Below are 27,842 nucleotides of genomic sequence, written 5' to 3'. Positions count from 1 at the left end.
CATTAAATGCTCAATGAAGAAGTGCTACTGAGACAAATCATGGAAGATTTCTCTAAGAAAGGAGCTATGCTTTTTCTTCCAGCACACCCAATGGGCCGAGGGCCTGTTTCCACTCTCCCCTTTATTCTTTCAGCACAAATCTGTGACTCACTGGCAGCTCAGTCAGACCTCAGCAGGCAATCACCGTTAAGACCAGAACACCTACAGCATGTAAACAAGATGAGATGGCAAAAGAGAGAGATCCACAGATCTGTTCTCATGGAGAACAGAAAAAAAAGCCTCTGAGACAAGGAGCTAAACAAGGGGCGGTGAACACACCCAAGAACAATCAAACATCTCAACAAGGATTTACTTTAACCAAACGCAAAGGTATGTGATGCTCGAGTTTTACTAGAAAGGAATCACTTGCATTTTTTTTCCCTTTCCTTACACAGCACAAGCCAACAGCCAGCTAAACATTCAGACCCATTACTGAATAGAAGCTTCATCAGACAAAATTTCAGGCCCTGGGTTTATGTGCCTTTAATACTTTTTTCCTTTCCTCTGTGTGCACTAAACAGGATTAAAAAAATTTTTTGTAAAGCTTCTTTTCATAGCTTTTTGTTTTCCCTTCGTATTTATCATGTTTTTAATTTCTTCTCTAGGAGGAATTCTCTGAATCTTTATCTTCCTGTTCGACTTGGTGCCCTCTGAGGCCACTATGGCCACGAGCAGCCTGATGCTGTCTGTGTCTGGGAGTCAGTGGGGACCAGCACTTGGGGTCTCATGACCATTTCAGACCCACAACAATCTTCATGTAGGAGTGTCCCTGTCAGGGATAAGTTCAGTGTCTGAATGTCCTGGGAAAGCTAGGCCACTGCTTCGAGCTCTCCATAGTTCTGCCCATTGTTGTGGGGATCAGGGGGCCTGATAAGGGTGTAAACGTCCATTGTTGTGGTTGGCACAGATAGTTTCAAGGCTTCTCTCCTCACAGTTATCAGACTGGGTCCTGGGACATTTGCCAGACCCACTGCTGAGAGTGGAGCGGTGGTGGAAGTTGGAGTGGAGAGTGGCCACATAGTAGCAAGGGAGGGGCATTTTACCACTGATATGTTCAGAATTGCTAGCTCACTGTGATACTAAAAAGTCAACTGGCTTTTAGTGGATTTGGTTATTGTTTTTAAATGTTCCACAATATACATCCTTATTGCTTGCATATAAGACAAATTGTTCCTACTGCCCCACAGCTTGGTATACAAGAAAAATGGAAGATGTTTTAAAAAAAGAAGAAAGCCTAACCAGTGCACCAGAAACCTTTCTGACTTTTAGAGACAAAAGCCTCAATTATCATTGCATCCCTCTTTATTTTTATCAATTTTGTAATTAAATTATAAAGGAAAAAATGCTCATTGATATAAATGAAACAGTTGTATTTTTAATAGTTAATAAACCGCTAAGTCTTCCCTTAGCTAGAAACAAATAACTTTTCATTATAAATCCACCTATACTTTTTCTCTTTGCTCAAATAACTGAACACATTTGTCTCATATAAATAAATGGCATTGTATAATATACAGAGTTCTTTAACTTACTTGTTTATTTAATAATATATTACAGTATCTCTACAAGTCAATTCATATAGCCTTAATTCACTCTCTTTATTGACTCATTAACTCTTTTAGCATATTTTTAGTATAGATACACCACTCTCATTTATTCAGACACTAACTTTGAATAAGATGTGAAGGTTGTTTTGAGGGTGCTGCCTTCAAAAATATTGAATAACCATCTTTAGAAATAGATCCTTACATATAATTTAATCTTTTAGGATACTATCTAAAACACAGATTTTGTTTGTTTGTTTTTGGGAAAACATAGGTTTTTTGTTTTTGTTTTTGGAAAAACTATTTATGTTTTTCCAAAAATGTTGTAGGACTGGATGCTTTTATTCTTACTTGTCCCAAACACTGATGAAATAGCAGCGTGCTGTTTTGACTTATATTTCTCTAAGAGATTTTTAATTTCTTATTATGTTTATTGGTCAATTGCCCTCCTTCTATCATGAATCACATATTTATTTATTTTGCCCTTTTATGTTATGTTTTTATAAGAACCTTTTTTTTGGCCTACTGGGCATATTCATCTTTTAACTATAGCATATTAAAATGCACATTGAAAACTTTAATTATAATATGATATACTTACAATGTATATGGACATGTGTATATGGTTATTGCATGACTGTTCTTTTGTTTATTATTATTATTGTTTAAATATTTATTTATTTATTTGAGAGAGAGACAGAGAGACAGAGAGAGCAAGCAGAAGAGAAAAAGCAGACTCCTCATTGAATGGGGGAGGCCATTGCAGGGCTCAGTCCCAGGACACTGAGATCATAACCTGAGCAGAAATCAAGAGTCCTATGCATAACTGACTGAGCCACCCAGGTGCCCCATTAGTTAAAATGTTGTTTTAACTAATCATCCAAATTCATCTTATATCACACTCCCCTCCTGTTCACTCTGTTCCAAACAGTCTTCATTTTTTTTTTTTTTTTTTTTTTTGCTCTTCCCAAACATACCATGAACACTCTGGCCTCAGGGCATTTGCACTTGTCCATCCATTTGCACAGAAGATGTTTCTATCAGATTGCCACCTGCAATGATCCCTTACTGCTCAGATGCCAGTCCTGAAAGGTCCTCTTCACAGAGACTATTCACCATCTGTTTAAAAGGCCAGCCCACCACTATCTCAGGCTCATTCTTATGCCCTTACTTCAATTTCTTTTTCTTTGTACCACTTATTACTACCATATTTTTTTTTACCTTTTTTAAATTTTTTTTGACTTTAGCATTAAAATGTAAGCCCTGGGTGGCTGGAATCTCAACCTTCTTGCTCATCCCTGTATGCCTAGTGCCATACAGGGCACATAATGAGTCTTCACTAAACATTTGTTGAATCAATGAATGTATGAATAAATATATTGAATTAAATTTATAATCCGGTAAATATATGTATAATGTTTAGTCCTATGCAGAGCTGTGGCACGTTTCTCATATATATGCATGTCTTATTTTGTATCCACAATGAACTTCTGTGGTTTTATTCTCTGGTATACTTCTTTTTATTTGAGATATCATAGTGTCTAGTTTTTCATGGGTAATGAAAATTTCCTAATTTGTTATTTTCAACCTAAAGAATATATATGTATATATACATACATATATATATACATCTTGTTCTAGTCACTTTGTAATATTTTTTTACTAATGCTAATGCTTTTAGTACTATTTCTTGTGTTCTTTTTTCCATACACTCATGTCATTTCCATCTCTCATTTTAATATTTGCATTGCATATTTCATTATTTTTCTATACTGCATTATATGAAACCTCTGGAACAGGGGCACCTGGGTGGTACAGTCAGGTGAGTGTCAGACTCTTGGTTTCAGCTCAGGTCCTGTCTGAGGGTCCTGACATTGAGCCCCCACATCAGGCTCATGCTCAGTGTAGAGTCCGAGATTCTTTCTCTATCTCCCTCTGTCCCTGCCCCACTCTGCCTTCTCTCTCAAATAAATAAATAAATCTTTCAAAAAACTCTCTGGAGCAAAGCTGAATGATAGTTGGTATCATTGTCTTCATCCTGGTTTTGGACTAAAACTAATGTTTAATATTTAATGTTATGCTTGCTATCAGGATTTTTTGCATAGTTTTAAAATTATTTTACTGTACTATCAAATCCTATTTTAGTTCAGCTTTTTATTGGAAAAGGTCCTTGAATTTGGAAAACAATTCTTCAGCATCTTTTAATGAAATTACATTGTTTTTATATTTTAATTTGTTGATCTGATTAATTATATCAAAATACTTTCTACTGTTGAGCTATTTTTTCATTCCAGGAATGAATTCTACTTGGTGGTAAATATCATTATTTTAATTCCTTGATCCAGTAAATATTTATTTATGACCTAGTAGACACCTGACACTCTTTCAAGTAACATTTCCAAATCCAAATGGAGATATCAAATAGGCAATTGGATACATTTTGTGGAGCTTGGTGAGAGAACCAGAACCAGGTCAAAGATACAATTTGGGAATAACCAGCACATAGGTGGTATAGAGTTATAGTGAGATTAGTGATCAAAAAGAAAAGGTCCTGCAAATACATCATGGGCACTCCAATATATGATAACAGCTTCATAAGAATGAATTAGTATACAAGACCCCGAAGAAGCCAGTAAGATGAAAGGAAAACAAAGCAAGTTTGATATACCAGTAGTCATTACCTAGCCCGTTAAATTTGGCTAGGAAGTTAGGTTTATTTTCAGTTTGTGTCTTAGTAATGTCCATGACTGTTTTCTCAAAATACAAAGTCACATAAGCCTATATCATCAGGGAACAACCTATAACAATTTCAATGTCCCTGTGCTTGGATTGTATAGTTACTACTACAGTCTTCCATAGTTGTTCACTGGCTGTCTCTCTGAAAGTACATGTGAGTCAGTGCACGTGTGTGTGTGTATGTATAAGACCTCAATATATATTAACTAACACTGTTTTGTCATTGTTACTATTTTATTTTTATATTAATTGCTATTATTTCTATTTACTTATTCAAGTCACATTTGTTCTTTGATATATGGGTCATTTATAACAAGAATTTATTTTGGATAACAGTTTTCCATTTTCAGCTCTGAACCCCTAATTGTCTGGGTGGATGTCATCAGTTCTAGGAATTCATCAATCATGATATTCTTAGATATATCCATAACAAAAATTACTGTATCATTATAATCTACCCTCAATCATCAAGGTTTCTTTATGATTCTGTTTATCTTCTTTTTTAAATGTTCATAACTCCTTTTTTTTAAGATTTTTTAAAAATTCATTTATTTGACAGACAGAGATCAAAGTAGGCAGAGAGGCAGGCAGAGAGAGAGAAGGAAGCAGGCTCCCTGCCAAGCAGAGAGCCCTATGTGGGGCTCGATCCCAGGACCTGGGATCATGACCTGAGCCGAAGGCAGAGGCTTTAACCCATTGAGCCATCCAGGTGCCCCATCATAACTCCTCTTTTATTATCAGCATTATTTAATATTGTTGGTCTGTATCCTTTTCAAAAATCTTATATCTAGTTTATATAAATCCAGTAGATATTTTTAAATCACTTATTATTTTGTAAGAACAGATACTTTGAGTAAATAAAGGCAATTGGACACAGATATGACTTATAAAGAATATATAGCCTAATAAAAGAGATTAGAGCTCTCACATAACCAATAGAAACACAAAGTAGGAATTAATATGTTTCTGATATAGAGGATAAAGATAAATTAAAAGGAAGAAGTCAATATTTCTGCTTTGAGTGGCTGACAAGTCCCTTTAAACTGGGCTTTGAAGCATAAATTGATTTTGTAAATGTAGAGATGACTAAGTGATACTCAGAAAGTGAACACAACAAGTAAACAAAGTGAGAATACTGGGTCAAGTGATATGGAAAATAGCAAGTACTTTTTTTAAGCTAAAATTCATGAATAGGAAGTACTGTCTAAAAAGTACATTAGGACCAGGAAATGGAAAGCTCTGGAGTAAGTGAAGACTTTACTTTTTACAGTGATCTGGTCAGACTTTTGCTTTAGGTAGATTAGCATGACATAAATTTGAGATATGAATTGGAAAAATTAACAGAAGATTGCCATAATTTTCCAATGATATTTTCAATGATTTTCAGTTAGCAAGGTTGGATTAATTTTTATCTTGGATCCCATTTTGTCCTGAGTCCTACTAAATTTCAACATAGTTGCCAAAATACGTAGATTAGTAGTTTGTTAAATGCCACTTTCCATTATTTTGCACACATTTTGTTATAGATTAATTTTAGTAAAACCAAATAATGTGATAAATTTACTAGGTTTTCTCTCATTCAAGATATTCAATTTAATTATGATATTATTAATATTACCTAATAATTCAAAGAGCTGATAACAACTAAGATAACCACAACAAAATGAATAAGGAAGAGCTTGCCATACTAGATCTCTAGCCTAATTAAAATCACTAATTTATTAAACTGACTGAAAACTATCTCAATGGTAAGCATAAAATAGAGCCTAGCAAACAAGCTAAGATATTGGTCAACTTGGTATAAATAAGGCAAGGTATTATAAATAGACAATGGATGCTAAGACAATTGTTTATCCACATTAAAGGTAATTGGATCCCTACAACAATGGCGTACAAACACACTTACAAATATAAAATCTGTCAAATATCTAAATGCAAAAATAAAAACCTTGAAACTATTAAGATATATATATATATATATATATATATATATATATGAAATTTAGGGATAGGAGATGATTATTTAAACAACAATCAAAAGTAAAATGAATAAAAAGATATCTAATTTGCTGAAAAGCTGGTGGCATGTAGGTCTAGAGATTTTTTATCAACTATAAAGTTAAGGGACAAAGCTATTATTCTGAATACACTTCAGAATACCTTAGCTGGACCATCTTATCCTCATCAAAATGCAGCAGAACATAAATGGCATAAAGTAAAAAATCTTCTGTTTGATAGAAATAGTAAAAGAAATTCTCCAAGTCTACCCAAAACCCTTGATTAAAAATAAACTCTATAGGGTAACACATAAAGACAATATCTTAGTAGGCTATGAATGTTCTTTAGAATCCAGCATTCTGATATTAGATGCTAGGTCTACTCTACTGCATAATTAAAATAGCTACAGAATTGAGCAACATCAATGTTTCTCAATTCAAGTCCTAAGGGCTTATGCAAATGACATATCTGATAAAGTGTTAGTATCCAGACTATATAAAGAACTTATAAATTCAACACTAAAAAATTAAAAACCCAGTTAAAAAATGGGCAGAAGACATGAATAGACATTTTTCCAAAGAAGACATCTAGATGACATCTAGATGGCTAACAGACACATGAAAAGATGCTCAACCTCACTCATCTGGGAAATACAAATCAAAACTGCAATGTGATATTACCTCACACCAGTCAGAATGGCTAAAATAAACACAGGAAACAACAGATGTGGGCGAGGATGTGGAGGAAGGGGAACCCTCTTGCACTGTTGCCGGGAATGCAAACTGGTACGGCTACTCTAGAAAAGAGTATGTAGGTTCCTCAGAAAGTTAAAAATCGAACTACACTAGGACCCAGCAATTCACTACTGTGTGTTTACCCAAAAGATACAAAGATACTGATTTGAAGGGATATGTGCACCCTGATGTTTATAACAATATTATCAACAATTGCCAAATTATGAAAAGACCTCAAATGTCCATCAACTGATGTGTGGATAAAGAAGATGTGGTTTAAAAATATATGTACAGTGGAATATTACTCGGCCATCAAAAAGAATGAAAACTTGCCATTTACAACAAAGTGGATGGAGCTAGAGTATATTATGCTAAGCAAAATAAGTCTCTCCACTGAGCATGAAGCCCGACAAGGGATCAATCTCAGGATGCTGAGATCACGAGCTAAGCTGAAATCAAGAGTTGGACGCTTAAGTGACTGAGCCACCTAGGTACCCCAAAATGGTCTGCATTTTGTATAAGAACAGACATATAGATAAGAAGAACAAAATAGAGAGTTCACAAACTGACCAACATACAGTATGTTGATGTTGTAATGTAGCTGCAAAGGTTGTTCAATGTAGAAAGAAAAATATTTTGGAATAACATTTCTGGAACAATTTTTTATATCCAATATCAAAAAAAGGTTTTCTTTATCTAGATCATGCCATATCCAAAAATTAAATTTGAAATGGCTCTTTATGTAAGGCCTACTGCTACAGAAACTCTTGGAGGGGAAAAAAAAAAAAAAAAAAACCTAGTAGAAAATCTTTATGTCCTTAGGTAAAGCAAAAATTTCTGAGACAGGACACAAAGTTATGTACCATACAATAAAAAGTTGATCATTTGGACTCCATCAAAATTTTTTAAATGTTCTTCAAAAGAAACTACAGAGAAAATTAAAAAGCAAGCCATAGCCTGGGAAAAAAATATTTTAAAAACACAATATCTCATTAAGAATTGTAATCAGGGAGAGGAGGAGTAAAGATGGTGGAGAAGTAGCAGGCTGAGACTACTTCAGGTAACAGGAGATCAGCTAGATAGCTTATCTAAAGATTGCAAACACCTACAAATCCAACGGGAGATCGAAGAGAAGAAGAACAGCAATTCTGGAAACAGAAAATCAACCACTTTCTGAAAGGTAGGACTGGCGGAGAAGTGAATCCAAAGCAACGGGAAGATTGACCACGGGGGGAGGGGCCAGCTCCCGGCAAGCGGCGGAGCAATGGAGCACAAAATCAGGACTTTTAAAAGTCTGTTCCACTGAGGGACATCGCTCCAGAGGCTTACCAGGGTGAAGCCCATGCGGGGTCAGCGTGGCCTCAGGTCCCGCAGGGTCACAGAAGGATCAGGGGTGTCTGAGTGTCGCAGAGCTTACAGGTATTAGAACAGGGAAGGCGGCTACAGAGACAAAGCTGAGGAGTGAGCTCACAGCTCGGGGCTACCTTGAACCAGTCGCAGGCTCGGTGAGCTCGGAGCGTGGCCGGAGGCCAGGGTGACGGGAGTAATTGGGCGCTATTCTCTGAGGGCGCACTAAGGAGTGGGGCCCCGAGCTCTCGGCTCCTCCGGGCCGGAGACTGGGAGGCCGCCATCTTCATTCCAGTCCTCCTGAACTCTACGGAAAGCGCCTAGGGAACAAAAGCTCCCGAAAGCAAACCCGAGCGGATTACTCAGCCCGGACCCTGGTAAGGGCGTGCAACTCCGCCTGGGGCAAAGGCACTTGAGAATCACTACAACAGGCCCCTCCCCCAGAAGATCAACAAGAAATCCAGCCAGGACCAAGTTCACCTACCAAGGAGTGCAGTTTCAATACCAAGGAGATCAGCGGAATCCCAGAGGAGGAGAAAGCAAAGCACGAAACTCATGGCTTTCTCCCATGATTCTTTAGCCTTGCAGTTAATTTAATTTTTTTTCTTTTTCAATTTTTTTCTCTTCTTCTGCTAAATTTTTTTAAGCTTTTACCCTTTTCTTTTTTAACATTTTTTAACTAGCTTATCTAATATATATATATTTTTTCCTTTTTATATTTTTTCATTGTTTTCTTCTTTTAATTGTTTAATTTTTTTTTTTTTTCTTTCTGAACCTCTTTTTATCCCCTTTCTCCCCCCTCACAATTTGGGAACTCTTCTGATTTAGTTCAAGCATATTTTCCTGAGGTTGTTGCCACCCTTTGAGTATATTACTTGCTCCTTCATATACTCTATTCTGGACAAAATGACACGGCGAAAAAATTCACCACAAAAAAAAGAACAAGAGGCAGTACCAAAGGCTAGGGACCTAATCAATACAGACATTGGTAATATGTCAGATCTAGAGTTCAGAATGACGATTCTCAAGGTTCTAGCCGGGCTCGAAAAAGGCATGGAAGATATTAGAGAAACCCTCTCGGGAGATATAAAAGCCCTTTCTGGAGAAATAAAAGAACTAAAATCTAGCCAAGTTGAAACCAAAAAAGCTATTAATGAGGTGCAATCAAAAATGGAGGCTCTCACTGCTAGGATAAATGAGGCAGAATAAAGAATTAGCGATATAGAAGACCAAATGACAGAGAATAAAGAAGCTGAGCTAAAGAGGGACAAACAGCTACTGGACCACGAGGGGAGAATTCGAGAGATAAGTGACACCATAAGATGAAACAACATTAGAATAATTGGGATTCCAGAAGAAGAGGAAACAGAGAGGGGAGCAGAAGGTATATTGAAGAGAATTATTGGAGAGAATTTCCCCAATATGGCAAAGGGAACAAGCATCAAAATCCAGGAGGTTCAGAGAACCCCCCTCAAAATCAATAATAATAGGTCCACACCCCGCCACCTAATAGTATATTTTTACAAGTCTTAGTGACAAAGAGAAAATCCTGAAAGCAGCCCAGGAAAAGAAGTCTGTAACATACAATGGTAAAAACATTAGATTGGCAGCAGACTTATCCACAGAGACCTGGCAGGCCAGAAAGAGCTGGCATGATATATTCAGAGCACTCAACGAGAAAAACATGAAGCCAAGAATACTATATCCAGCTAGGCTATCACTGAAAATAGAAGGAGAGATAAAAAGCTTCCAGGACAAACAAAAACTGAAAGAATTTGCAAACACCAAGCCAGCTCTACAGGAAATATTGAAAGGGGTCCTCTAAGCAAAGAGAGAGCCTAAAAGTAGTAGATCAGAAAGGAACAGACACAATATACAATAACAGTCACCTTACAGGCAATACAATGGCACTAAATTCCTATCTCTCAATAGTTACCCTGAATGTTAATGGGCTAAATGCCCCAATCAAAAGACACAGGGTATCAGAATGGATAAAAAAACAAAACCCATCTATATGTTGCCTACAAGAAACTCATTTTAAACCCAAAGACACCTTCAGATTTAAAGTGAGGGGGTGGATGGGAGCGCCTGGGTGGCTCAGTGGGTTAAGCCTCTGCCTTCGGCTCAGGTCATGATCTCAGGGTCCTGGGATCGAGCCCCGGATCGGGCTCTCTGCTCAGCAGAGAGCCTGCTTCCTTCTCTCTCTCTCTCTCTGCCTGCCTCTCTGCCTACTTGTGATCTCTGTCTGTCAAATAAATAAAATCTTAATAAATAAATAAATAAATAAAGTGAGCGGGTGGAAAAGAATTTACCATGCTAATGGACATCAGAAGAAAGCAGGAGTGGCAATCCTTATATCAGACCAATTAGATTTTAAGCCAAAGACTATAATAAGAGATGAGGAAAGACACTATATCATACTCAAAGGATCGTCCAACAAGAAGATCTAACAATTTTAAATATCTATGCCCCTATCGTGGGAGCAGCCAACTATATAAACCAATTAATAACAAAATCAAAGAAACACATCAACAATAATACAATAACAGTAGGGGACTTTAACACTCCCCTCACTGAAATGGACAGATCATCCAAGCAAAAGATCAACAAGGAAATAAAGGCCTTAAATGACACATTGGACCAGATGGACATCACAGATATATTCAGTACATTTCATCCCAAAGCAACAGAATACACATTCTTCTCTAGTGCACATGGAACATTCTCCAGAATAGATCACATCCTTGGTCCTAAATCAGGTCTCAACCTGTATCAAAAGATCGGGATCATTCCTTGCATATTTTCAGACCACAATGCTCTAAAGCTAGAACTCAATCACAAGAGGAAATTTGGAAAGAACCCAAATACATGGAGACTAAACAGCATCCTTCTAAAGAATGAATGGGTCAACCAGGAAATTAAAGAAGAATTGAAAAAATTCATGGAAACAAATGATAATGAAAATACAACGGTTCAAAATCTGTGGGACACAATAAAGGCAGTCCTGAGAGGAAAATACATAGCGGTACAAGCCTTTCTCAAGAAACAAGAAAGGTCTCAGGTACACAACCTAACCCTACACCTAAAGGACCTGGAGAAAGAACAAGAAAGTAACCCTAAACCCAGCAGGAGAAGAGAAATCATAAAGATCAGAGCAGAAATCAATGAAATAGAAAGCAAAAAAACAATAGAACAAATCAACGAAACTAGGAGCTGGTTCTTTGAAAGAATTAATAAGATTGATAAGCCCCTGGCCAGACGTATCAAAAAGAAAAGAGAAAGGACCCAAATAAATAAAATCATGAATGAAAGAGGAGAGATCACAACGATCACCAAAGAAATACAGACAATTATAAGAACATACGATGAGCAACTCTACGCAAACAAATTTGACAATCTGGAAGAAATGGATGCATTCCTAGAGACATATAAACTACCACAACTGAACCAGGAAGAAATAGAAAGCCTGAACAGACCTATAACCAGTAAGGAGATTGAAACAGTCATCAAAAACCTCCAAACAAACAAAAGCCCAGGGCCAGACGGCTTCCCAGGGGAATTCTACCAAACATTTAAAGAAGAACTAATTCCTATTCTCCTGAAACTGTTCCAAAAAATAGAAATGGAAGGAAAACTTCCAAACTCATTTTATGAGGCCAGCATCACCTTGATCCCAAAACTGGACAAGGAGCCCATCAAAAAAGAGAACTTCAGACCAATATCCTTGATGAACACAGATGCAAAAATTCTCACCAAAATACTAGCCAATAGGATTCAACAGTACATTAAAAGGATTATTCACCACGACCAAGTGGAATTTATTCCAGGGCTGCAAGGTTGGTTCAACATCCGCAAATCAATCAATGTGATACAACACATTAATAAAAGAAAGAACAAGAACCATATGATACTCTCCATAGATGCTGAAAAAGCATCTGATAAAGTACAGCATCCCTTCCTGATCAAAACTCTTCAAAGTGTAGGGATAGAGGGCACATACCTCAATATTATCAAAGCCATCTATGAAAAACCCACCACAAATATCATTCTCAATGGAGAAAAACTGAAAGCTTTTCCGCTAAGGTCAGGAACACGGCAGGGATGTCCATTATCACCACTGCTATTTAACATAGTACTAGAAGTCCTAGCCTCAGCAATCAGACAACAAAAGGAAATTAAAGGCATCCAAATCGGCAAAGAAGAAGTCAAACTATCACTCTTCGCAGATGATATGATACTATATGTGGAAAACCCAAAAGACTCCACTCCAAAACTGCTAGAACTTGTACAGGAATTCAGTAAAGTGTCAGGATATAAAATCAATGCACAGAAATCAGTTGCATTTCTCTACACCAACAACAAGACAGAAGAAAGATAAATTAAGGAGTCCATCCCATTTACAATTGCACCCAAAACTATAAGATACCTAGGAATAAACCTAACCAAAGAGCCTAAGAATCTATACTCAGAAAACTATAAAGTACTCATGAAAGAAATTGAGGAAGACACAAAGAAATGGAAAAATGTTCCATGCTCCTGGATTGGAAGAATAAATATTGTGAAAATATCTATGCTACCTAAAGCAATCTCCACATTTAATGCAATTCCTATCAAAGTACCATCCATTTTTTTCAAAGAAATGGAACAAATAATCCTAAAATTTATATGGAACCAGAGAAGACCTCGAATAGCTAAAGGAATATTGAAAAAGAAAGCCAAAGTTGGTGGCATCACAATCCCGGACTTCAAGCCTATTACAAAGCTGTCATCATCAAGACAGCATGGTACTGGCACAAAAACAGACACATAGATCAATGGAACAGAATAGAGAGCCCAGAAATAGACCCTCAACTCTATGGTCAACTAATCTTCAACAAAGCAGGAAAGAATGTCCAATGGAAAAAAGATAGCCTCGTCAATAAATGGTGTTGGGAAAATTGGACAGCCACATGCAGAAAAATGAAATTGGATCATTTCCTTACACCACACACGAAAATAGACTCAAAATGGATGAAGGACCTCAATGTGAGAAAGGAATCCATCAACATCTTTGAGGAGAACACAGGCAGCAACCTCTTTGACCTCAGCCACAGCAACATCTTCCTAGGAACATCGCCAAAGGCAAGGGAAGTAAGGGCAAAAATGAACTATTGGGATTTTATCAAGATCAAAAGCTTTTGCACAGCAAAGGAAACAGTTAACAAAACCAAAAGACAACTGACAGAATGGGAGAAGATATTTGCAAACGACATGTCAGATAAAGGGCTAGTGTCCAGAATCTATAAAGAACTTAGCAAACTCAACACCCAAAGAACAAATAATCCAATCAAGAAATGGGCAGACGACATGAATAGACATTTCTGCCAAGAAGACATCCAGATGGCCAACAGACACGTGCAAAAGTGCTCCATATCACTCGGCATCAGGGAAATACAAATCAAAACCACAATGAGATACCACCTCACACCAGTCAGAATGGCTAAAATTAGCAAGTCAGGAAATGACAGATGCTGGCCAGGATGCGGAGAAAGGGGAACCCTCCTACACTGTCGGTGGGAATGCAAGCTGGTGCAACCACTCTGGAAAACAGCATGGAGGTTCCTCAAAATGTTGAAAATAGAACTACCCTATGACCCAGCAATTGCACTACTGGGTATTTACCCTAAAGATACAAACGTAGTGATCCGAAGGGGCACATGCACCCGAATGTTTATAGCAGCAATGTCTACAATAGCCAAAGTATGGAAAGAACCTAGATGTCCATCAACAGACGAATGGATAAAGAAGATGTGGTATATATATACAATAGAATACTATGCAGCCATCAAAAGAAATGAAATCTTGCCATTTGCGACAACGTGGATGGAACTAGAGGGTATCATGCTTAGCGAAGTAAGTCAATCAGAGAAAGACAATTATCATATGATCTCCCTGATATGAGGGAGAGGAGATGCAACATGGGGGGTTAAGGGGGTAGGAGAAGAGTAAATGAAACAAGATGGGATTGGGAGGGAGACAAACCATAAGTGACTCTTAATCTCACAAAACAAACTGAGGGTTGATGGGGGGAGGGGGGTTGGGGGGGTGGGGTTATGGACATTGGGTAGGGTATGTGCTATGGTGAGTGCTGTGAAGTGTGTAAACCTGGCGATTCACAGACCTGTACCCCTGGGGATAAAAATATATGTTTAAAAAAAAATAAAATTTATTAATTAAAAAAAAAGATGCAAAAAAAAAAAGAATTGTAATCAGAATATATAAAAAATACCTACAGCTCAGTAATAAGACAAAAATCATTTCAAATAGTGACAAAGATTCTCTCCTTGGTCAAACTCTAGCGAGGCTCCTCTGAGCCCTCTCTTGACTAAGCCTCAACCTTGGCTTATAAAGCCTTGGACAAAATACTGATAGCTCAAGACCACCTTCCAAAAGTGACTCTAACTCCCTTAAAGTGCCTGCCTGAGGAAACTGACAAAACACTTTGCTGTTGCAGGCTATGCTTCCAAAAGAACTTTCTGTTAGTTCCAGGCAACACTTGAAAAGTCCCTGTCTCCTGGTATCTGTGGGAGGGTGGGAGCCTAGCTTTGATAAATGTGGCAGTTAAAAAACTAATACAGGTTTAACATGGACCAACCCCATTCCCCAATTTTTGCAATTTTTCATTTCCCTAACTCTATTCTGCCCCTATTCACTTCCTTCTGTATTCCCTCATTCTCCCTTTAAAACACTCAGTTAGTCCTATATAATCAAAGTTGAACTCACTTCAACTGGACTCTGTCCCACAATGGAATAGGGTATTACTGATTAAAATCTGTCCTTACCACTTTAGTGTCTGGCTTTGTTTGCCTTTGACATTAGGCAAAATATTTGAATAGACATTTCACGGAAGATGATTATAAACAACAAATGAGCATATGGAAAATCACTCAATATTATTAGTCATAGGTAAAATGCAAATTAACTTACACACTAACTATAATGGCTAAAATTAAGAAGACAGTGTCAAATGTTGATCATGACAAGGAGCAGTTGGTACTCTCATACATCTCTAGTAGAAATATACTATTTTTCAACCACTGTGGAAACTTCTTTGACAGTCTTTTGTGAAGTTAAATATATACTCACTGATCTCATTCTACCTATTTACCCAAGAGAAATGAAAACATCTGTTCACATAATTTGTATTCAAGTGTTCATAACTGTTTCAGTCACAGTAGTTTAAAACTGGAAGTAACTCTAATGCCTCATCAATTTTTGAATGGATAAACAAAATATTGTATAGTTATATAATGAAATACAATTGAACAATAAAAAAGCAAGCTGTTGACTCATTGAGCATCACAGAGAAATCTGAAACCTATTATACTAAGTGAAATAAAAAGACACAAAAGACCACTTTGCTATGATTCAGTCTCCATAAATTTCTAAAATAATAATAATAATAATAATAACCACAGATAGCAGAAGAGTGGCTGCTACAGGAAATGGGTCATTGAAAGAAAAACTCGCTCCAAAGAAGTGATAGAAGAGGGTGGAAATTGGGCAAATGTGTGAAGGTAGTCAAAAGGTATGAACTTTCAGTTATAAAATAAGTTACAGGGATATAATGTACAGAATGGTAACTATAGTTAATATTATACTGCATATTTGAAAGTTGCTAAGAGAGTACATTTTCCTTTAAAGATTTTATTTGTTTATTTGAGAGAGGTGAGCATGAGCAGTGGGGGAGAGGCAGAGGGAGAAGCAAACACCACCTGGAGTCTATTGATCCCAGAACCCTGAGATGGAGAGTGGAGCCCCACAGAGCTCAATCCCAGGACCCTGAGATCATGACCTGAACCAAAGTCTGATGCCTAACCAACAGAGCCACCCAGGTACCTTACGAAGAGAGTATAACTTTTTTTTTTTTTTTACTTTTTTAAAATTTAATTTCTTTTCAGTGTAACAGAATCCATTGTTTATGCAACACACCCAGTGCTCCATGCAATACGTGCCCTCCCTAATACCCACCACCAGGCTCCCCCAACCTCCCACTTCCTGCCCCTTCAAAACCCTCAGATTGTTTTTCAGAGTCCATAGTCTCTCATGGTTCATCTCCCCCTCCAATTTCCCTCAATTCCCTTCTGCTCTCCATCTCCTCATGTCCTCCATGTTATTTGTTATGCTCCACAAATAAGTGAAACCATATGATAACTGACTCTCTCTGCATGACTTATTTCACTCAGCATAATCTCTTCCAATCCCATCTGTGTTGATACAAAAGTTGGGTATTCATCCTTTCTGATGAAGGCGTAATACTCCATGGTGTATATGGACCACATCTTCTTTATCCATTCGTCTGTTGAAGGGCATCTTGGTTCTTTCCACAGTTTGGTGACCATGGCCATTGCTGCTATGAACATTGGGGTACAGATGGCCCTTCTTTTCACTACATCTGTATCTTTAGGGTAAATACCAAGTAGTGCAATTGCAGGGTCATAGGGAAGGTCTATTTTTAATTTCTTGAGGAATCTCCACACTGTTCTCCAAATTGGCAGCACCAACTTGCATTCCCGCCAACAGTGTAAGAGGGTTCCCCTTTCTCCACATCCCCTCCAACACACGTTGTTTCCTGTCTTGCTAATTTTGGCCATTCTAACTGGTGTAAGGTGGTATCTCAATGTGGTTTGGATTTTAATCTCCCTGATGGCTAGGGATGAGGAACATTTTTTCATGTGTCTGATAGCCATTTGTATGTCTTCATTGGAGAAGTTTCTGTTCATGTCTTCTGCCCATTTTTTGACATGGTTATCTGTTTTGTGTGTGTTGAGTTTGAGAAGTTCTTTATAGATCCTGGATATCAGCCTTTTCTCTGTACTGTCATTTGCAAATATCTTCTCCCATTCTGTGGGTTGCCATGAAGAGAGTACATCTTAAAAGCTCTCATCACAGAAAAAAAACTCTATAACTATGTATGGTAGCAGATGCTAACTAGACCTATTGTGGTGATCATTTCACAATATATATATAAATATCAAATAACTATGTTGTACATTTGAAACTAATAAAATGTGTCAATTATACCTCAATAAAAATAAATAAATAAATAATGATGGGAATGTTCTGTTGTAGGATTTTCATGGTGGCTATACAACTATTAAAGCTCACTGAATTAAACCTTTAAATTTAGTTTTAAAATTTTATATGAATAGAATATCATAAAGCTGATTAACAAATAAATTAATTCTTTCATGATACTTATATCCATCGAAGGAATAAAAACTGTTATTAGGAAAAAAATATTTTGTTGATTCTGAGGTACCCAGTTTTTAATACTTTAAAACAGAAGGCATCGTACAATGTATGGTTTCATAATGTCAGATGGGAAACATATTTTTCTTTCTTAATGCTTTATTTTTTTAAAAGATTTTTTTAATTTTTATGTATTTATTTGACAGACAGAGATCACAAGTATGCAGGGAGGCAGGCAGAGAGAGAGGAGGAAGCAGGCTCTCTCCGGAGCAGAGAGCCCAATGCGGGGCTTGATCCCAGGACCCTGGGATCATGACCTGAGCTGAAGGCAGAGGCTTTAACCCACTGAGCCACCCAGGCGCCCCGTCTTTCTTAATACTTTATAAATAATAAGGCTTCTAATACTTGATGGCATATTAGATTCAATGAAATATGATAATACTAAAAAGTTGAGTTAAACTAATTCTGCCGTATTATGTTTACACTATGTGTGTTTACACTATGTGTGTTTCTATATACACACATATAGATATATCACAAGTAAGTTGTGTTTTAAGTATGTATTTCAAAACTAGAGAAAATATAGATTACAATAAAAACCTATGTATTTACCATCCATAATAATCAAAATTGCCACTTAACAACAACGACAACAAAAAAATACAATCCCCTCTCCCCTTTCCTTCTCTTTCCACAGAAATAAATATAATCCTGAAGATGTTACATGCTCTTTATACCCATATTCTTAAACTTCGTATTCATAGCAAAAAATAACCAAGTCAGGGCATTAACACAATTGAATACTCTCTAACAATCAAAATAAATGAACTAAACTGACACATATCAACAGAGATCACTCTTGAGAACTTAAATTAGGAGGGAAATCAAATAATCAATGTATGATAATAACAATACCAAAATATTCTAAGCTGTGTTGCATGTGCTAGGCACCGTTTTAAGCATTTTATATATATTATATATATGTATATATACACACACACAAACACATATATAGATAATAGATAGATAGATAGATATATTAGTTCATTTGATCCTGAGAAAAGCCATGAGATATTCCAGTTTACAAATGAGGAAAACAAGGCATGGGAGGATTAAGTATTTTCCTGAAGATCAAATAGCTAATAATTGATTTACTCTGTTTGTCTGTCCCCAGAATCTGATCTCTTATCTACCCTAATATGGGTAAATATGAAATTGACCTAAATTGCTATAAACAAATAGGCACAGGGAAATTATGTCTTATTCAGGTAAAAGTGGAGAACAAATACTTCAGGTCAGCAAGGTTGGATGGGGTTAAGAGAGTGGATAAATTATTCAGTCTTTCAGGAACCCAGACTTAGAGAAAACCCTCTATCTTTAAAAAGATGGAGGCTTCCATCTGGGTTCCAAGATGGAAGATTCTAAGATGGAAGATTCCAAGTCATCTGGCTTCCAAGATGACTCCAGTAATCCTGATCTAACAGAAAGAAGAATAGCATAGAGGACAACACAAACAACGTTTAAGAGCCTGGCTTGGAAGTGGGAGGCATCATGTCCACGCACATTCCAATGACTAAAATTCCATTATTTGACCACAGTAACTCCCAAAAGGAGCTCAGATTTATCACCTCTATTTTCTCTTTTTTGATGTTAACTCTCCTGTTTCCAGAACACTAGTCATTGGCAAAAAGCGCACAAACAAATGGGCTAAAAGACAAGTATATATGTAACTAAATCCTATTTATAGAGTAGGGAATTTAGTTAATATAACCTCAACTGGCATGGCAAATGTATTTTTGATTCTCTTTCTGTTTCACTAACTCAAAAATTTTTAGCTTTGTTTTTTCTAGTTTCGATAGTTGAAATTATTGTCTTCATTAGTTCATTCTAAATTTATGGTTGGATATTAACCTCATATTACCTGAGCCCTAAGTACACTATTGCAAGTTTTGGCAGAAACTCACATTCACCTAGCTGGATTTTAGAATTGCTATGGACCAACGATTTCTATGTGTCTTCTGTCCTTCTCTCTTCCCCTTAATATATGTTTATTGAGGTCATCCTATCTTGTTCTCCCGCATTGTATGTTGGATAAAAAAGGACAAATTCTCTTTCTAGTTTGTAAGTCTTTATATTAAGTGAAGCTTCATCTAAGAATCTACCAGTTATGTAGCAGCACTGAGAATAGGATTTAGATAGGATTTAGATGATGAGATTGTAGACTTCAAGCTAATGCTGAAATGGGATGAGACTTTTGGGGGAGAAGAAAATTTTTCATATGGGCAGGATTTGAATATTTATGGCAGAGAACAGATAGTAATAGGCTGCAATTTCAAAGACAGCTTCATATCTCTCATCCCACAAGCTTTTCTGCAACCTGACATTAACATTCCTCCATCATAATAGTTAAATGTATAGGATAATGCAAAATTAATAAAATATATACATCACATACTTACACTAGAATCCTAAATCCTAGATTAAACTCTATCTGTTGTTGACAGTATAAATGAGAAACAAGAGAATATAAAACAAATATCAAAGCAAACATTTATTTTAAGATTTTATTTACTTATTTAGAGAGAAGGTGAGCATGGGGTGGGGCAGAGGGAGAGGAAGAGAGAGATCTCAAGCAAATTCCATGCTGAGTGTGGAGCCAGAGGTGGGATTCGATCTCACAATCCTGAGATCATGACCTGAACTACAATCAAGAGTCTAATGCTTCACCTACTGAACCACCCAGGTGCCCCTCAGAGCAAATATTTTTGATATAGTTAATGAATGACAGTGCTCCAGTTGCAAAGTATTTCAGTTAATCTCTATAACAGATTTTTAGTACTTGTATTTTTAGTGTTACTTTCAGAAAATAATTGGCTACTCACAAATATATAGTAATGGATATATAATAAACATAGTAAAGATAAATTTACTTTATTGAGCTTATTAGCATCTATATATATATAAGTAGCTATTGTCCACATGAACCTAAATATTTGCAGATTTTTTTCCTTAATTTTCAGTCATATGAGAGAAATGTAAGAATTATTTTTTACATTCTCTGTAGATTTCATGAACACATTAAATACTTAAAAATGATTTACATACACACACCTACATATGTTGAAAAATCAGAGAGAGCAAATGTGTCTTATAAATTATACACAACTAACATTAATAAAGGCAAATTTCTTCAGTACTTTCATTTTCTGCTTTTATTACCTTAAACATGAAGAAATCTTCAAAGAACCCACTTACGTGCCCAAAAAGGAAGAAAGTGTTTTCAATCAGAATGTATTATAAAGTGAAAGCAAAAATCAGTTTGCGATTTTTCGCTTGATTTTAACAATTACAAGTTTCTGCTTATATCAATATAGCATTTTAACAGTTGAACAGAATGTTTTTTGTATCTCTAGGTAGACAAAATAGAACTGCCTCAGGAAAAAAAAAAATTATTAAACACATTCCCCCGCCAAGACCCATGCCGAACTCAGAATTACACAGCGTGCACCTAGTCTCGAAAGACTGTGATTTACTTTTCAGTCCAATATTTCCTGCTGCTAGAAAAGAAAAAAAAAAAAATGTAAGCTTTGTTTCATGAGAAAGCTTTAGCCTGAGAATTACTGCACTACCATGGTTACTCAGTGAAATACACTGCATAATCTACAAGGTAGCAAGAAAACATTAGGTTTGGAAAATAAAATGATCTTCCTGTGGGAAAGTCATCCACATGCCCCCTGTGCACGCCTAGATACCTATGCAGTTTACCGCATTCTCCTGGAAACATCCGGACTCTGAAGAAGTTCCCACAGAGAAGTATGTGTATCCCAGCAGTGTGCAAATCATTTCTCTTATCTAATAATCTCTCACAAATACACCTTTGATTGTTCTTTGACTTTCCTAAAAGGTGAAACTCAGCATGGAATATTCATTTTGTCTGCCAAATATTTTTTCAGAAGTTGTTTGTTTTTATGCTGTTATACCTGAGGTGGGAGCTCATGACTCCGTGAGGAAAGAGAAAGCAGCATTCATATTAAAATGCTAAGGAACATAAAGTCAGCTTCTCATGTTTAACTCCATCCTTTTTTTAAAAAAAACAGGCGTTCTTCTGACTATTTTACAAAAAAAAAGGCTTATTAAAAATGAGTTATACAAGAAAAATAAATATTATTTAAAATAAAAATGGTGAAATAGTTTTGAAATACTACTTACTTCCATTACTTTAAGTATAACAGGACAAAAAACAACCCATGCATGCAGCATATACAATTTGAACTACTTGCCAATTCATATTTTAATAAGCTAGAATTAGTTATGCAAAACTGTTGATAAACAAGTCCTTTACACGTGTCCAGTTACATTCTACTATAGCATTTAAGGGAACTAGTAATTTAATAAATATCAATTATTTAACATTATTGATCAGGTTACATAAAATATATAGCATTGATATAAATATTCTGGGTAAGTTCTAATATAATCAGAAAAGACAATGCTTTTCTGCCCTATCATATGCTTTCCAAATTATTTTTCAAATTTTGAGGAATCATCTACCAAAAAAATTGAATTAATAGAGATATACTTCTTTTATTTAAAGTCTTCAATCTAAATAAATGTGCATTTTTGTTAATATCTTTCTGTTAGTCAATTAAATTAATTTTAATTATCTTATACGCAACATAAAATCATATTTAGAAACTATAACTAAAAGATTGCTGTGCTGGGGTGCCTGGGTGGCTCAGTGGGTTAAGTGTCTGCCTTTGGCTCGGGTCATGATCCCATGGTGCTGGAATCAAGTACCGCATTGGGCTCCCTGCTCAGCAGAAGCCTGCTTCTCCCTCTCCCTTTTCCTGCTTCTCTCTCTCTGTGTCAAATAAATAAATAAAATAAAATAAAAAATTTAAAGAAAAGATTGCTGTGCTGAATTAGAACTTTAAAAAAGTTAGCAATGTTCTAGGTATCCATGCCACATTGCTACACTCTTAGAGCTATGGTATAGTATATCTGTCTGAGATGTGCATATGATTTCAAAATATCAATAAGGAAAACAAATTAGCAAGCTATCACCATGAATTTTTCCATTCTTTACATATTCAGTTACAGATTTTCCTGATTCCTCTTTTTCATTATCTCTATGTCTTCTGTTATTTATTCTATTTCTTTTGTTGCCTCAGTGTAACTTATAGATGCTGAGGCTTAACAATTTTAATGGTAACAGGCTGGAAATAGTTTCCCGACCACGTGCAGGAAGGGGAGGAGGAAGCAGTTATAGACAGTTCTTGCTACACAGACCCTGGAGAAAAATCAGAATCCCACAGAACTTTTCTGTTTCTGAAAAAGAGGGTATGTAAATAAGGTATTTGTTTACTAGGTGAAGGGTCTTCTTATGTTTAAATATTTTTAAAATTTTAATTCCAGTATAATAAACATACAGTGTTATATTAGTTTCAGTTGTATAATATAGGGATTCAGCAATTCCATACATTACTCAGTGCTCATCAAAATAAGTATACTCTTAATCCCGTTAAGTAAAGGGATTTTAAGAAAGAAATACTCAATTTAGTCTTGTGGGTCCATCGTGCATTAGGCATTCTCAAACTATGACTCAGTTTTCATTTCTGAAGCAAACCATGCTACCCACCTTTAAATGGCAGATTTTTAGTAGCACAGAATGTATTCATGAGAAATTTTGCTTAAATGAGGGAAGTATTTTTGAAGGTATGTGTCATTTTCATGTAAGGTAGTAAAAGAATCTTAATAAAAAAGTCCATGTGCTTCAATTTTTATATTCTGAAGTTTAAGAAAAACCTTTTTATAAAGATCTCTTTAATATTTGAAAAGACTTTTTCATTCTTGATTATATGTAATACTGCTGACCACTGCTGTTATTTAATTATAAAGACTTTTAGAAATCACAAAACAAATGTTTTCATGTATGAAACAAAAGACAAATGCATAATCGTACAGTTTAGGGAAATGTTATTTAGAAATTCTTGCAGTAAAACTACAGCTAGAAAAATTAAAAACAGCCTGAAAAAAATCATAATGGTCTTGAAACTTGCAACAAATACTGTACATTTTAACTAAAATAAGAAACAAAGACACAAAAACATGCCAACAGCCCAAATTTTTGACTTATTTTTAAATATTGCTGCATTTCTAAAAATAAAATATAATACATAGACTTCCTGCAGAGATAGAAGATTAAAGCAGTACTGAAAATTCTCCCTCCTTCAATATTTAACGCAACGAAGAAAAATAGTAGAAATCACAAGATTCACGAACAGGATCCAAAACTATGAAAGAGATACAATGAAATACCCAACCCAAAAAGTAGTAGCCAATAAAAAACACAGACAATCTCAGTTTTTTTAAAAAAAGTATCATCCTTGCCCTAGCTCCCACCCAAAAACAATACTTAGGAAATGATGAGACAAGAAAATTCTGGAAATTCTCATCAACACTTTCAAATTTTGAGCAAAGCTAGCTGGAGTGATTCATCAGCCCTGGGAAAATAAGAATGAATCCAAGAAAGTAAAAATAACTTATATGATGCAGGGAAACATCAGCAGAGTGAGAAAATATCACCAGGATTTTCCATATTCTGGGATAGTATACTGAGTTAAGTAAAAGATCTAAAAACTATGGGAGTGCCAAAGTTTTTGCTGGGGTGAGTGGACTCTGACATGGAATTTAATAAAACAATAATAAAAAGAACACAGTTCAGATTACACAAAGCTGAAGCTGAGGCCTAGCCCTTCTACAGTTCATTCTTTTATTCATTCATTTGACCATTCTTTTTTTTTAATAAGATTTTTTTTATTAAATATATTTTTTTTCAAGATTTTATTTATTTATTTGTCAGAGAGAGAGAGAAGAGAGAAAGCGCACAAGTAGGCAGAGTGGCAAGCAGAGGTGGAGAGAGAAGCAGGTTCCCTGCCGAGCAAGGAGGCCAATGTGGGACTCAATCCCAGGACCCTGGGATCATGACCTGAGCCGAAGGCAGCGCTTAACTGACTGAGCCACGCAGGCGTCCCCATTTGACCATTCTTTGTGGAGCATCCATGATGTATCTGGCACTGTTCTAGGCAGCGAAGAAATGGTAATAAACAAATTAGACAAACATATCTAGTTTGACAGAGTTTATAATAGAAACAACCTTTTATTTATTTTTTTTATTTTTTTAAAGATTTTATTTCTATTTATGAGAGAGAGCAAGAGAGCAAGTGGGAGAGGAGGAGAGGGAGAGGGACAAGCAGACTCCACACTGAGCAGTACCCTGAGATCATGACTTGAACTGATACCAAGAGTCAGATACTTAATCGACTGAGCCACTCAGGCACCCCTAGAAACAACTTTTTAAAACAAATAAAACCCAAATAAGTTTACAGCTTATTAGAATACAATAAATGGAGTGGAAAATTAAAAGAGAGAAGAGAAACAAGATGACAAATGAGCAAAGACTAGAAGAAAGTTAGGGAATGAACCATGGGCACAGGTGAAGGTGAGATTCCAAGCAGCACACACAGGAAATGCAAAGGCAAGTATGGGAAACAACCCAGCTGGACAGTGTTATTTCCATGTAGCAAGCTTGGTGAAGGTTAGAAGCTGAGATAAAAGAGTAATTGGGTGGGGTACCTGGGTGGCTCAAGTGTCTGTGTTCAGCTCAAGTCATGATCCCTGGGCCCTGGAATCATGGAAGGGTGGTGGGGTGGGGGAGAGGGCAGTCCTTGCTCAGCAGGGAGCCTGCTTCTCCCTCTGCTTGTGTTCTCTCTCTCTCTCTCACTCACTTTCTCTCATTCTCTTTGTCTCTGACTCAAGTAAATAAAATCTTGAAAAAAAAAAAAAAAGTAATTGGGTTGGAGGAAGAGGCAGGCATATGGCATAAAGCTTTAAACACCATTGTATGTATTTTGGCTTCTACATGGAATGAGAAGAGAAGCCATTGAGTGTTGCAAACAGAGGAGAGACTTAATCTAATTTATAATTTAATTGGCACATCCTGGCTATTGTCCTGAGAACAGACATTAGGAAGAGTATGTATAGAAGCAAGGAGACCCATTAGGAGGTTTTTAACAATAATTCAGAGAAAAGATGATGACAGTGGTAGCAACAGAGATTATGAAAAGAGGTTGAAATTTGGACATATTAGGAAAGTAGAGCCAATAGAATTTTCTGACTGAGTATATGACGATGTGAAAGAGATGAGTCAAATCAGAAGTTTGGTTTTGGATATGGAAATTTGGAAATGCCCATTAGAAATCCAAATGGGGATTCGATGTTTAAAATTTAGTTAGAAAAGGCCCCAAAATTTTGGCATCAGACAGGACATCCATCCCAAAAGGGACCTCACCCACTCTGCCAAATATCCCCCTACATCCAGCTGCTATTTAGTACCTCCTGAAGTTAACCAGTTCACCCACGCCTTGGACCACCAAACAGTTGCTCAGCTGCTTAGGCTGGCCCACAGATACAGACCAGAGACAGCAAGAGAAGAAGCAGAGACTGGTTCTCTGGGCTGAGAAGCCTGGGCTGAGAAGAAAGCTGCTGCTGGCAAAGGAGAACTCCCCACCAAGAGGTCACCTGTCTTTCAGGTTGGGGTTAATATTGTCATCACGTTGGTGGAAAACAAGAAGACTCAGCTGGTACTGATTGCACATGGCATGGGTCCCATTGAGCTAGTTGTCTTCCGCCCACTCTGTTTTGTAAGATGGGGGTTCCCCTCCTGCATTATCAAGGGGAAGGCCAGGCTGGGTGATCTGGGCCACGGGAAGATTTGCACCACTGTTATCTTCACACAGGGTAACTTGGAAGACAAGGAACTCTGGCTAAGGGGGTGGAAGCTATCAGAACCAACTACAGTGACAGGTATGATGAGATCAGCTGTCACTGTGGAGGCAACATCCTGGGTCCAATGTCGGTGGTTCACAGGGCCAAATTGGAAAGGGCAAACTTTCAAGAACTGGCCACCAAACTGAGCTAAGTGCACACTGTTGAATTTTCTATCCATAAAAGTAATAAAAAGTAGCTCTTGTCCAAAAAAAAAAAAAAAAAAAGAAAAGAAAAGAAAGAAAGACAGACAGACACCCTAACTGGAGGTAAAACATGGAACTTTATTGACATAGAGTATTTAAAGCTAATGCCAAGGTTGTGAAATAGAGAAGAAGAAATTAAAAAACCAGAGCCAAAAAGAACTCCAATAAAGGAAATCAGAAGGAACCAGAAAAGGAAATTAAACATATATGGTGAATAAAGTAGGGTTGATATCCTGGATGTCATGCATAGAAGTTTCAAGGAAGGGTGTCAAGTGCTATGGTAATTGCTGTTAATAGGTAAAATGAGGACTAAGAGCTCACCATTGGGCTTAGCCACATGGTAGTTACTGTTGGTCATGAGAAGAGTGGTTTCTGTGCAAATGTAGAGAGTGAAAGTCTATAAGGTTCAAGGAAAAGTAAGAGGAGAGAAGTTGGGTGAAATGAGTATAGAAACTATAAGAACGTTGGCAGTAAATGGAGACTAACAGTGACTGGAGGGGATGAGGGATTAAAGAAACATTTTTTAAAATGTGATATATAAGTTTGTTTGCTGCTGGGGTTATCTAGAAGGAAAAGGGGAAGAAGGGGAGGAGGAGAACTGCTGAAGAGATGTCTTTGCCTGAGAGGGAACCTGATTTAGCACACAGTGAGGGAGGAGGCCTTAGAGAGGCACAAGAAACACTCACAAACACTACCAAATTCGCAAGGGGAGAAAGTGTGTAGATCACAGTATTTAGTCTTTAAATATAGTAACAGAGAAAATAGTCTTTCAAAGTGGAAAATGTGTCAAGAATAATTCAGTCACATAAAACAGAGCAAATAATAAGATCTGAACAAAGCTGCCCATTTTAAGATTTTTTAAAATCTGAAGGTGCATAGCATATGTAAACTATTCAACCATACCATAATAGGGAAAAAAGAAAAGAATAAAATGTTCGAGGTGGGGGAGAAGCAAAAGACAAAAACAAACAAAGAATGAAACATCACATGCAAAATAGCACAAAGAATTTACATGAAACATAATCCAAGGCCTACTCTCAAGAACGTTTTGAGATATAAAAGAATTTAGAGAAATTAGGAGTTGAAATGGACCACACAGATAACATGAAAGACAACAAAACAAGTTGAAACATAAGATTTCATGGCTAAGGAAATTGAGAGACAAAATATTGAAATTGAAT

General features: G+C 36.5%; 1 protein-coding gene and 1 pseudogene across 2 annotated transcripts in view; one reads left to right on the top strand and one right to left on the bottom strand.

Annotated features, from left to right (window-relative positions):
- STPG2 (sperm tail PG-rich repeat containing 2) overlaps positions 1-27,842 on the bottom strand; it is a 586,771-nt gene that overhangs the window by 32,424 nt on the left and 526,505 nt on the right. The window lies entirely within an intron of this gene.
- On the top strand, positions 225-26,659 carry LOC116871394 (annotated as a pseudogene).

This window comes from Lontra canadensis, unplaced genomic scaffold (genome assembly GCF_010015895.1).
Source record: "Lontra canadensis isolate GAN:19392208 unplaced genomic scaffold, GSC_riverotter_1.0 scaffold1, whole genome shotgun sequence".
Lineage (NCBI taxonomy): Eukaryota > Metazoa > Chordata > Mammalia > Carnivora > Mustelidae > Lontra > Lontra canadensis.
Note: the sequence above shows the minus strand (reverse complement) of the source record. Positions and strands in the feature narration are given on the sequence as shown.